Source organism: Vulpes lagopus, chromosome 2 (assembly GCF_018345385.1).
Source record: "Vulpes lagopus strain Blue_001 chromosome 2, ASM1834538v1, whole genome shotgun sequence".
Taxonomy (NCBI): Eukaryota; Metazoa; Chordata; class Mammalia; order Carnivora; family Canidae; genus Vulpes; species Vulpes lagopus.
In genome coordinates this window covers 165,374,476-165,387,387 of record NC_054825.1, presented here as the reverse complement: position 1 = coordinate 165,387,387, position 12,912 = coordinate 165,374,476, and positions in this window count along the sequence as shown.

Below are 12,912 nucleotides of genomic sequence, written 5' to 3'. Positions count from 1 at the left end.
AGCCCAATGCGGGACTCGATCCCCTGACCCAAGCCAAAGGCAGATGCTCAACCACTGAGCCACCTAGGTGTCCCTCTGCATTTCTTTCTTTTTTAAGGTTTATTTTTTTAAAAGATTTTTTATTACTTATTCATGAGAGACACAGAGAGAAAGAGATGCATAGACACAGGCAGAGGGAGAAGCAGGCTCCATGAAGGGAGCCTGACGCAGGACTCCATCCCGAGTCTCCAGGATCACACTCCAGGCTGCAGGCGGCGCTAAACCACTGTGCCACTGGGGCTGCCCATAAGGTTTATTTATTTGAGACAAAGAGCACATGCATGCACACTGGCACAGGAGTAAGGGGAGGGGCAGAGGGAGAGGGAGTGAGAGAATCTCAAGCTGACTCCCTGGTGAGTGCAGAGCCCAACGCAAGGCAGAGCTCAAGGCTCAATCTCAGGATCTCACATCTCAGGATCCTGAGATAATGACCTGAGCCCAAAGCAAGAGTTGAACGCTCAACCAACTGAGCCACCCAGGTGCCCCTCCTGCATTGGTTTTTACATTGTCTATACTTACTCATTTCTCATCTCCAACTCAAACCAGCTTTATTTTACTGTTGGTTCCCTCCTTAATGATTTAAGTCCGTTCATATATTTTAATACCTTTTGTAACAAACTGGTAATCTAGTAGGTAAACTGTTTTCCTGAGTTCTGTGAGCCACTCTGGCAAATGAATGGAACCAGAGGGAGAGGTTGTGGGAACCTCTGATTTATAGCCAATCAGAAGTGCTTCCAATTTGAGGCTGAAGCTAGGGGTGGGCAGTCTTATGTGAACAAGCTCTTAACCTGTGGGATCTCCTGCTAACTCCAGGTACATAGTATCAGAACAGAATTGAAGTGTGGAACTTTGGTATCCCGCAGCTGCAGAACTGCTTGGTGTGGGAAAACCTCCAAGCATCTGGTGACCACAGTACAAAAGTATAGAGTATTAGAGTAGAGGAGAAACGCATTATGTCCCTTAAAACCATTTTGGAAGGGGCACCTGGCTGGCTCAGTCAGAAAAGCATGACTCTTGATCTTAGTGTCATGAGTTCAGGGCCCTATATAGGGTGTAGAGATTACTTAAAAATACAATCTTGGGCAGCCCGGATGGCTCAGTGGTTTGGTGCCGCCTTCAGCCCAGGGCCTGATCCTGGAGACCCTGGAGTCCCATGTTGCATGGAGCCTGCTTCTCACCATGTTGGGCTCCCTGCATGGGACCTGCTTCTCCCTCTGCCTGTGTCTCTGCCTCTCTCTCTGTGTGTCTCTCATGAATAAATAAATAAAAATCTTAAAGAAAAATACAATCTTTTTATTTTATTTTTTTTATTTATGATAGTCACAGAGAGAGACAGAGAGAGGCAGAGACACAGGCAGAGGGAGAAGCAGGCTCCATGCACCGGAAGCCCGACGTGGGATTCGATCCTGGGTCTCCAGGATCACGCCCTGGGCCAAAGGCAGGCGCCAAACCGCTGCGCCACCCAGGGATCCCGAAAAATACAATCTTAAAAGAAAAAAAAAAAAAAAACACTTGCCAAAATGGCTTGGCAGTATCAACTACAGCTGAAAATAAGCCTGCTCTATGATTTAACAATTCTACACAAAAGTATATATTCAACAAATGTGTACTAAAAGGTATGAACGAGAATGTTCACAGCAGCACTAGTCAAAAAAATAGCCCCTAATTGGGAACTCTTTATTTATTTATTTGTTTATTTTGGAAACTCTTTAAATGCCCATCAATAGTAGAACAGACAAGTAAACTGTAGTATAGTTCCCACTTTTTCTTTTTTTTTTTTTTAGTTCCCACTTTGGAGAACTCCTGGATTGCTCAATTAGAAGACCCGAACAGCAGTCTTTTACAATACATTTTGGGTAATACATCTAAAGAAACTTCTCTTGCATGGGGTCTAGGAGCCTTAGAGCTTTCTTGGCTGATGAGTGAGAGCAAGTCTCCCATTGTGATACAAGTTGCCTCCAAATTTCCTTTTTTTTTTTTTTTTTTTTTTTTTGCCTCCAAATTTCCAAGAGATTAACTAAACAATGTAGCTGTGTGTGTGTGTGTGTGTGTGTGTGTGTGTGTGTGTTGATGGGGTTGGGGCAGAGAAGGTTTGCAAGTTTTAGCAACCTGCCCTTTATTTTAGGAAAGAAAATACCTCCCCCCAACTCCAAAATTCTTCCTATGGACCTGCAAAATGTCTCTAGGCTTGGCATATCTTTGTATTTTTCTGAGATGGAACCTTCTGTGATGCCCCTAAGTCTTATTAATGCTTCCCTGGTACCTATTTCTACTCTGGGAACATCATTCTGGCAAAGGATTTTATTTGTCTAGTTATAGCGTGTTGTTTGCACTGTGAATGAGGGGAGCTTTATAAAGAAGTTATTATTACACCATGTGGAAGAAACACCATAAGCTAGGAATCCTGGGTGGCTCAGAGGTTGGGTGTGTGTTTTTGGCTCAGAGCATGATCCCAGTGTCTGGGATTGGGTCCTGCATCGGGCTTTTTGCAGGGAGCCTGCTTCTCCTTCCTATGTCTCTGTCTCTGTCTCTGTCTCTGTCTCTGTCTCTCTCTCTCTCATGAATAAATAAATACAAAATTTTTAAAAAGAGACGCCAGAAGCTGCCTCCAGCCTCTGGAAATAACTAGGTGAGAAAGGTGGAGACCACTGATCAGAGACATGATGGTATATGGGATCTTGCTGACTGCAAACCCAATAGCTATTTCCTCTTTCTTCCTTGCTAATCCAACCCTGGATTTATTGGAAAATGGGAGGAGGGGGTAACCAAGTCCGGGCTAAATCCTTGGTCCACTTGGTTCTCTAGGAAATGATGTCCCCCCAGAGGACATTTGAGAAATTAGTGCGGGGATTTTGTGTTTTGGGGTCATCATCTGGTTCACCAGTGAACAGTATTGCTCCCTTGAGGGCATTTTGGAAGTTTGCAGGGATTTTTTTTTTTTTTTTTGGACAACATAATACTGGGGGGTTGTTGTTGGCACTAGAGGGCAGCCCAGGCTGAGCAATTTAGCACCGCCTTCAGCCCAGGGCATAATCCTGGACACCCAGGATCAAGTCCCGAGTTGGGCTCCCTGCATGGAGCCTGCTTCTCCCTCTGCCTGTGTCTCAGCCTCTCTCTGTATCTCTCATGAATAAATAAATAAAATCTTAAAATAAAAAAATAATTTTTAAATAATGGAAAGAACTGCTTATATTATGTTAAATTGTAATGCTGAACTTTTCCAGTTTGGAAATTGTGTGCATAGCAAAGTCATGGCAGACCGGGAATTCATAAGATGTATACCCCCACTTTTGGGGTAATGAAAAAAAATTTTTTTAAGATTTTATTTATTTATGAGAGACACATGCAGAGGGAGGAGAAGCAGGCTCCATGCAAGGAGCCCAATGTGAGACTTGATCCCAAGACCCTGAGATCATGACATGAGCTGAAGGCAGGTGCTTAACCATCTGAGCCACCCAGGTACTGCCTTTTTTGAAGACTTTATTTCTTGATAGGCTTTAGGAAAGTATAAGGGGAGAATGAGAAAAGGGACCCTTTTAGATGTTTAATAAGTCTAGAAGTGCAGGAGAAAATAATGTATAGAGCAGTTTGCTTGATTTTCAGGGCGTTTTTTTTTTTTTTTTTCTCTTCACAAAGTGATCATTTTACAAAAGTTACTGCATACTCACAGATAATGGATCAGGTCACTCCCTAACCAATTAGAAATGACTACTTGCCATGGATCTTCAGGGTCATTTCAAGGTCAATATATTAACTAATAAATCATTTAATGCCAAGGATCAGTTTTAGCCCTTCAAAATAGTTTGACTTTGACTCGCCTTATTTTTATTCCCATGATGCATGTACTTTTCACTTTAGGTAATATAAGACAACTCAGCCAAAGTGTTTATTTCCAAAGGCTTATCCCACAGACACTTGATATAACCGTCTGGTGCATTGTTGGTTATTCCAGACTTCCAAATGTCTTTCCTTCACAAAGAGGTTATTTGAGCCTGTCATTGGCATTTTTCCCTGGGATCAGGAAGTAGAACAGCATAGTTCAAGAGTTGGGGATTCAGAACACTGAAATGAGGGTTTTAAAAAAAATTTATTATGGAAAATTCAAACATATACAAAAATAGAGGAAAAAGTAAAATGAATCCTCATGTACCTATCACTCAACCTCAAGAATTATAAACTCAGCCAGGGGTGCCTGGATGGTTCAGTGGGTTAACCATACGACTCTTTTGATTTTGGCTCAGGTGATGACCTCAGGGTTGTGGGATTGAGCTCTGCATCAGGGATCAAGCCCCCCTCCAGCTCCCAAGCTCAGTGGAGAGTCTGCTCCAGATTCTCTTTTCCTCTTCCTCTGCTCCTACCACCATTCCCCTGTGCGTGCACACCTTCTCTATTAAAGAAAATCTTTAAAAATTAAAAATAAGCTCAGTAAGTTCCTTACTCCTACACACTGACCATCCCCCTACCCTGCTAGTTTAGCTTTTTTTTAAAGTTTATTTATGTATTTTTAAAGATTTTATTTATTTATTCATGAGGAAAGAAGAGAGAGGCAGAGACACAGACAGAGGGAGAAGCAGGCTCCCTCCATGCAGGGACCCTGATGTGGGACTCAATCCCAGGTCCCCATGATCATACCCTGGGCTGAAGGTGGTGCTAAATTTATTTATTTTTAAGTAATCTCTACACTCAACAGGGGGCTGGAGCTCACAACCCAGAGATCAAGAGTGAAGCCCCTTACTGACTGAGCCAGCCAGGTGCCTACTCCTGTCTTTTTTTTTTTTTTTTTTTTTAAAGATTTTATTTATTTACTCATGAGAAACAGAGAGGCAGAGACACAGGCAGAGGGAGAAACAGGCTTCACGCAGGGAGCCTGATGTGGGACTCGATCCCAGGACTCCAGGATCAGGCCCTGGGCTGAAGGCAGCACTAAACCGCTGAGCCACCCGAGCTGCCCTCCTGTTTTTAAGTGTTTTTTAAGTAAGCCCTATGCCCAACGTGGGGCTTGAACTCAAGGTTCCCAGATCAAGAATCACATATCCCACTGACTGAGCCAGCCAGGCACTCCTAATTGATGTCTTTTAAACAACCCTAAGAATTCTTTGGTTCTAACAGGACGGGGAGGAAAAGAATTGAAACTGGAATAAAAACACCACACAGATCTGTGTTCCAGGGTTCTCCACCCTGACTGCATTTTAGAATTATCTGGGGAGCATTTTGTAAAAATCCCAGTGTTTCAGCTCCAGCCCAGACCAATTAATCAGTCTCTGAAGGTGGGGCCTGGGCACTATATTTGCTGAAAAGTTCCCCAGATAATCCTAATGTGCAGGTGGGACTGAGAATCACTGCTTTGGTTAACAGTGAGCAGTCACCTGGGTGGAGGTAATTATATAATTCTGAAACCCAGGGGCCTGATCTATTGAATAAATGCTCTCCACCCCTTCTAAGCAACAAAGTCTTGGTTTTGGCAGCTGTTCTGATTAGCTGTTGCTTAAAAACAAACTGCCCCATGGGTGTGTATATATATATATATATATACACACAATCCCATTGTCTCAACAGGGTCTCAATGAGATATTTGTACACCCATATTTATAGCAACATTATTCACACAGTCTTGAAAGGTTAAAAGCAACCCAAATGTCTACTGAATGGATGGATGGATAAATAAAACGTACTATATACTTACAATGGAATATATTCATATTCAGCCTTAAAAAAAGAACATGGGGTGCTCCTGGATGGTTCAGTTGGTTAAGCATCTGCCTTCAGCTCAATTCATGATCCCAAGGTCTTAGGATGGAGTCCTGTGTTGGGCTCCCTGCGTGGTGGGGAGTCTGCTTCTCCCTCTCTCTTCACTCCCTCTCCCTCTCCCCTCACTCATGCTCTGGCTCACTCTGTCTCTCTCTCAAATAAATAAATAAAATCTTTAAAAAAAAATCTCTAAGAATGGGAGATACTGCTGTAGTCAACTGTGCAAAATGCAATTGCCATAGCAATAATCAAGAGAACTTATTGAGTCCCTTTGTTGCCATAATTATTTCCTTAGTTGGCATTATTTAACCTTAGGAATATTTGGAGTTAAATATAGAAAATTTCAAGTGGCTCACACCTCTGGAATTAATGTTTTGGTTTAAGGAATGTGTGCATATTTGGCTTTTTATACTTTAGGAATACTTAAATACTTATACTTAAATACTTTAGGAAGTATTTAAGAGAACCTGGCCTATTGGTTTTCAAATTTTTTCCCTGCATTGATTTAAAGATGTGGAATGACTGAAGTTTGGCAGTCATTGTGTATGGGCAGATCAGGTGGCTCAGTGGTTTAGCGCCGCCTTCAGCACAGGGCCTGATCCTGGAGACCAGGGATCGAGTCCCATGTCGGGCTCCCTGCATGGAGCCTGCTTCTCCCTCTGCCTGTGTCTCTGCCTCTCTCTCTCTCTCTCTCTCTGTCCCTGATGGATAAATAAATAAAATCTTTAAAAAATAAAGATTTATAAAAAAAAAAAATGTGTGTGCATGTGAGAGGGAGAGGGATAGAGAAAATGTTCCCAAACTTCAAATTAATGAATCTAGGGGAACCTGGATGGCTCAGTTGATTAAATGTCTGCCTTTGGTTCAGGTCATGATCCCAGGGTCCTGGGGATAGAGCCCCGAGTTGGGCTCCCTGCTTAGTGGCAAGCCTGCTTCTCCCTCTCCCTCTGCTCTCCTCCTGCTTGTGCTCTCTCTTGCTATCTCTCTCATAAATAAGTAAAATCTTTACCAAATAAAAATGAAACAATTTAGAAATTCATGAATCTAGACAGAGAATGTATGAATATTCATTGGATTAGTTTTTTTCTGTAAGCTTGAAAATCTTCAAAATAAAAATTTGTGGGGCACCTGGCTGGGTCAGTTGGTAGAGCGTATGACTCTTGATCTCAGTGTTGTGAGTTCAAGGCTCAAGGTAGAATTTTAAGTAGAATTCACTTAAAAAAAGATTTTGCAGGCAGTCTAGGTGGCTCAGCGGTTTAACACCGTCTTCCGCCCAGGCCGTGATCCTGGAGACCTGGATCGAGTCCCATGTAGAGCTCCCTGCATGGAGCCTACTTCTCCCTCTGTCTGTGTCTCTGCCTTTCTCTCTCTCTGTGTCTCTCATGAATGAATAAATAAAATCTTAAAAAAAAAAAAAAAAGATTTTGCAGTTAAAAAAAGTTACTAAATAGTGTCAGCCATTCTCATTCTGCTCCCAAAATTCAAGTCATCTGGACCCTCATCTCATCCTCTGGATTAAAGATATGGGTAAAGTCATGGTTGGAGGATGGATTAGAGGTCAGGAAAGAAGTTAGGAAAGAGCCTTTGTTGGGGGCCAAGCAATATTTGGAAGAAACAATACATATTTGAAGAGGCATGTACTTCCTAAACTTGCTCATTTCAAAGAGAGCCTCAAATCATTCTAGCAAAGTGATGTTTACTCTAGACTTGTGTCTTTAGTTGTCAGGATCCTGATTTATTATGTTCTCTATTGGCCTCAAAGTACAGTGGTCCCATATTGTAATTAACAAATAGATTTTCAGCATTAAAAAAAAAAAAAAAAAGATTAGGGATGCCTGGGTGGCTCAGCAGTTGAGTGCCTGCCTTTGGCTCAGGGTGTAATCCGGGATCTGGCATGGAGTCCCATATCAGGCTCCCTGCATGGAGCCTGCTTCTCCCCTCTCCCTATGTCTCTGCTTCCTCTTTCTGCTTCTCTCTGTGTGTCTCTCATGAATAAATAAATAAAAATTTTTAAAAAGATTTTATTTATTTATTCATGACAGAAAAAGAGAGAGGCAGAGGGAGAAGCAGGTCCTATGCAGGAAGCCCTACGTGGGAGTCCCGGGTCTCCAGGATCACACCCTGGGCTGAAGGCGGCGCTAAACTGCTAGGCCACCGGGGCTGCCCAAGACTTCATATTTTTAAGGGATGCTTACTGGCCCAGTCAGTGGAGCATGTGACTCTTGATCATGTGACTCTTGATCTCAGGGTCATGGGTTTCAGCCCCACATTGGGTGTGGAGCCTATTTGAAAAAAAAAAATTAAAAAGATGATTTTTAAGTAATCTTTGCATCTAGCATGGGGCTTGAACTCCCAACCTTATAGCCACTGAGCCAGCCAGCATCCCCATGATCTGGTTTCTTTCTTTCTTTTTTATACATTTGTTTTTTAAGATTTTATTTATTTATTCATGAGAGACGCAGGGAGAGAGAGGAAGAGACAGGCAGAGGGAGAAGCAGGCTCCATGCAGGGAGCCTGACGTGGGACTCGATCCTGTGTCTTCTGGATCACACCTTGGGCTGAAGGCGGCGCCAAACTGCTGAGCCACTTGGGCTGCTCAAGAGTTATTCATTTTTAAAGATTTTATTTATTTTTAAAGATTTTATTTATTTGAGAGAGAGAGAGCACATGAGTGAGTAGAGGGGCAGAGAGAAATAGAGTCCCCACTGGACCAGGAGCCCGATGCAGGTTTTGATCCCAGGACTCTAGGACCATGACTTGAGCTGATGGAAGAGGCTTTTTTTTTTTTTTTTTTTTTAAAGATCTAGTTTCTTAATTGATGCCTTTATCCAGATTTGTCCTATATCAGTCACCTGACTTGTCTTCAGTCCTCACATCTCTACTAAGTCATTTGCTTTCTCGGAGAGGTCATCTGTGACTCCACAGGACAAAATAGTCCTCCAGGGTTTATGTATCACCCAGCACAGGGCTGGGCACAGAGAAGGTGGTCAGGGAATACTGAATGAATGAGAATGTCAGAGAAACTAAATTCAGAAAGATAGAGAGTATTGGCAGAGAAGGGGAAAGAGAGTCTGGGAGAGAAAGATAAAGATTGAGACGTTCATTTGCATGAGAATGGCCACACTTCAGGGGCAGGGACAGAGAAGGAAACAATTGAGAGAAAGGAGAAAGAAGAAAGCAGGAGGAGACGGTTGGTAGGAGGCAGTATCCAGGTAATCTAATGCCCTGTAACGAGTGATCCCAAAACACTGTGGTGTAAATCAATAGCAATAATTTATTTTGCTTACTGATCGGAACTTCTTCAGGCAGGACTCAGAAGGAATGGCTTGTCTCTGCCTCTGCTCCATCTGGTGACTTGACCAGCTGCCAGAGGTTGACCAACTGCCAGAGGATCCACATCCGAGATGGCTCAGTCAAGTGGCAAGTTGGTGTTGCCTCTTGCCTGGGGTTGTCGGATTCCCTGAGGGTAAGGAGCTTTGGGTCTTCTCCACATGGACTTCTTTACGGGCTGTTTTGGCTTCTCCTAGCAAGGAGCCAGGGATTAAAATCAAGTGTCCCAAGGGAGGCAAGTGGAAGCTTCTATTTCTTTTCTTCTTTTTTTATTTTATAGCTTTACTGAGGTATTCACAGAGCACGCATTTCACATATTTAAAGTACAATTCTGTGGGGTTTGGTATAATGCATTAATTTTATTTTACAATTATGATTAAAATATACGTTAACATTTATGCTAATTATTTTATCCAGTATTTTGGTTACAATAATGATTTTAATCCACCACTTTAACCCTTTTTTTTTTTTTTTTAATTAAGTAATCTCTAGGGGCAGTGGGTGGATCGGTGGTTAGCCATCTGCCTATGGCTCAGGTCATGATCCCAGAGTCCTGGGATAGAGCCCTGCATTTCATCAGGCTCCTTCCTCAGTGAGGAGCCTGCTTCTCCCTCTCCCTCTGCTCTTCCCCCCACCTCGTGCTCACTCTCTCTAGGTTGTCTCTCTCTCTCAAATCAGTAAATAAAATCTTAAAAGAAAGAGAAAAAAGAAAGAAAGAAAGAAAGAAAGAAAGAAAGAAAAGAAAGAAGAAAGAAAGAAAAGAAAGGAAAGAAGAGAGGGACACCTGGGTGGCTCGGTCATGATCCCAGAGTCCTAGGATCCTGTTCTCATCAGGCTCCCTGATCAGCCCAGAGCCTGCTTCTCCCTCTCCTGCCTCCTCCCCTTGCTTGTGCACTGGCTCTCTTTCTCTCTCTCTGTGTCAAATGAATAAATAAAATCTTAAAAAAAAAAAAAGAAAAAAAGAATGAATGAACTTAAACTCTGGGTCACACCGGGATGCTGCCATCCTTTCTGCCTGGGGTTCTTCCTCTGTCTTGTTATTTAAGCTTTACTTATTTTGTAAAGCTCGGCAGAAAGTTTACATTCTCAGAATATCCTTTTTCTGACTCCAACAGTAAGTCAAACACTATCATAGCTCTTTCTTCCTTCACAGCACTTCATGAAGTTTCTATTTATATTAATGTGACTGTTTTCTCTCTCCCACTGGCCTATGACTGTGCCTAAAGCAGGAGTATGTCCACTTTTACACTATTATATCCCAGTGCCTGGCACAAAGTCAAATACATAGTAGGGATATGGTAAATATTTGTCGAGAACATTTATTTTATTTTATTTTTTTTTTTGTCGAGAACATTTAATGAATAATTCTTTGACTGATAAGATACTGCCTGACTTCCTTATAAGCTGATCAGCACAACACAGGGCAGATCCATGTTTCTTTTGTTTTTTGTTCACCATATTTTCTTTCTTTCTTTCTTTCTTTCTTTCTTTCTTTCTTTCTTTCTTTCTTTCTTTCTTTTATTTGAGAGGGAGAATGTGCAAGAGAGTACAAGTGGTGGAGGGGGAGAAGCAGACTCCCCACTGAGTGGGGAGCCTGATGTGGAGCTCATCCCAGGACCCTGAGCAGAAGGCAGATGCCTAACTGACTAAGCCACCCAGGCACCCCTGTTCGCCGTATTTTCACAGGGCCTGGTGCACAGTCATTGTGATAACTTGTCAGTCTCCAAGATGATCTCTGAAGGATCCTTCCCCTTAGTATTCATACCCTGTATTGCCCTCTCTCACAATGAATACAACTGGGTGTGATCAATGGGATATTGCATAAGTGACAGTGTGTGACTTTCAAGGCTGAGTTATAAAAGGCATTGCTGCTTTCAGTGGATCTCTCACTTTGGGGGAAGCCAGACAATGTCATGAGGGCACTCCAGCAGCCCAGTGGTTATGCCCACGTGGAAAGAAACTGAGGACCCCGGCCATCAGCCAACATCAACTTGCCAGCCATAGGAGTGAGTCCCCTCGGAAAGGGATCTTCCATCACAAGCCATCAGATGACTGGAGCCCCAGGTGACATCTGACTGCATCATCATGAAAGACCTTGTGCCAGAAGAGACTAGATGAGTTGCTCTGAATTCCAGACCCACAGAAACTTTAAGAGATAATAACTATTTATTGTTGCTTTAAATCTCTATTTTTTTACATAATTTGTTCCATATCCATAACCAAGAGTAAGCATCAGCTTTTTTTGAGTGATATTGTGATCTTTAATGAATTTCTACTCTTTTCTGAGTCCCAGAATTGTAATCTGTAAAAGGGGATGAAATGTCCATCTTTGAGGTTCACAGAGTATGTTCCTCAGGGGCGTGATCAGAGTACATAGTAGACGCTTAATATACCACCAAGAATATAACCTCCTGATGAAGTACGTGTGCCACACAGCTTGGATTTGAATCCTAGTTTTACCTCTAAGATAGTAAGACTTCCTTCAGGCTACTAATACTAAACATTTTATTTATTCATGAGAGACAGAGGCAGAGACACAGGCAGAAAGAGAACCAAGCGCCATCCACGGAGCCTGATGTGGGACTCGATCCCGGGTCTCCAAGATCAGGCCCTGAGTCCAAGGCAGGCGCCAAACGGCTGAGCCATCCACGCAGGCGTCCCTGAAATAGGAATATTAAAGAACCTAGAATCTTACAAGGATTAGAGAAAGAATTCATGTAAAATCCACTTTATTTTTTTTTAAAGATTTTATTTATTTATTCATGAGAGACACAGAGAGAGAAGCAGAGACACAGGCAGAGGGAGAAGCAGACTCCATAGAGGGAGCCCGATGCAGGACTCTATTGGGGGTCTCCAGGACCATACCCAGGCCGAATGCAGGCGTTAAACCTCTGAGCCATCCAGGGATCCCCTAAAATCCATTTTAACTCCATGAGAAGGTAGCTATTTTTTAAAAAAACATTTTACTTATTTGACACAGCACAAGAAGGGGGAGCAGCTGGCAGAGAGACAGGGAGAAGCAGGCTCCCCTCAGTGTAGGGAGCCCATGGCAGGGCTTGATCCCAGGTCCCTGAGATCATGACCTGAGCAGAAGGCAGACACCTAACCATCTGAGTCACCCAGGCGCCCCATGAAGACAGCTATTTTTTTTTTTCAGTGCTCTACCTAGCCTAGCACTGAGACCAATAGCTGATCCATACAAGTGCTACATAAATATTTGTTGAATGGATAATAAAAAGGCACCTTGCCTAAGAAAAAAACAGAACAGCTAGCACTAGCCTACAAGGCCCTTCATGATGCCCTACTTGCTTCATCTATGATTTCACCTCTTACCAGCTGCCCATGCTCTCACTCTGCTCCAGCTACCTTGCCTTCTCCACAGTTCTATACTAGCCTATTCCAGCTTCAGGGCCTTGCACCTGCTATTTGCCCTGACCGGAAATGCTCCATTTCCCAGTTATCCACATGGCTTGTTTCTTCCCTTCAGATCTCTGTTCAATATCACCTTCTCGGAGAGACCTTCTGGCTGGCCCCTCCCGCAACCCTGCAGTCCCATATCTGGCTTTTTCTCAGCAGCGTTTATCACAGCCTGATTTCTATTCTTCGGGCTCTCAACAGAACATAAACTCCATGAGGGCAGTGATTTGTCTATTTTATTCGCTGCTCTATTTTACGACACGCCCAACAACGGGATTTCAGCAGCTGCTCGATAAGTAGTTGCTGAATTAATAGCGCCATAAACGAGCATTTGGGTAGCAGCAGTCTCCATAACAAGAAACCGCGCCATCTTGGAGG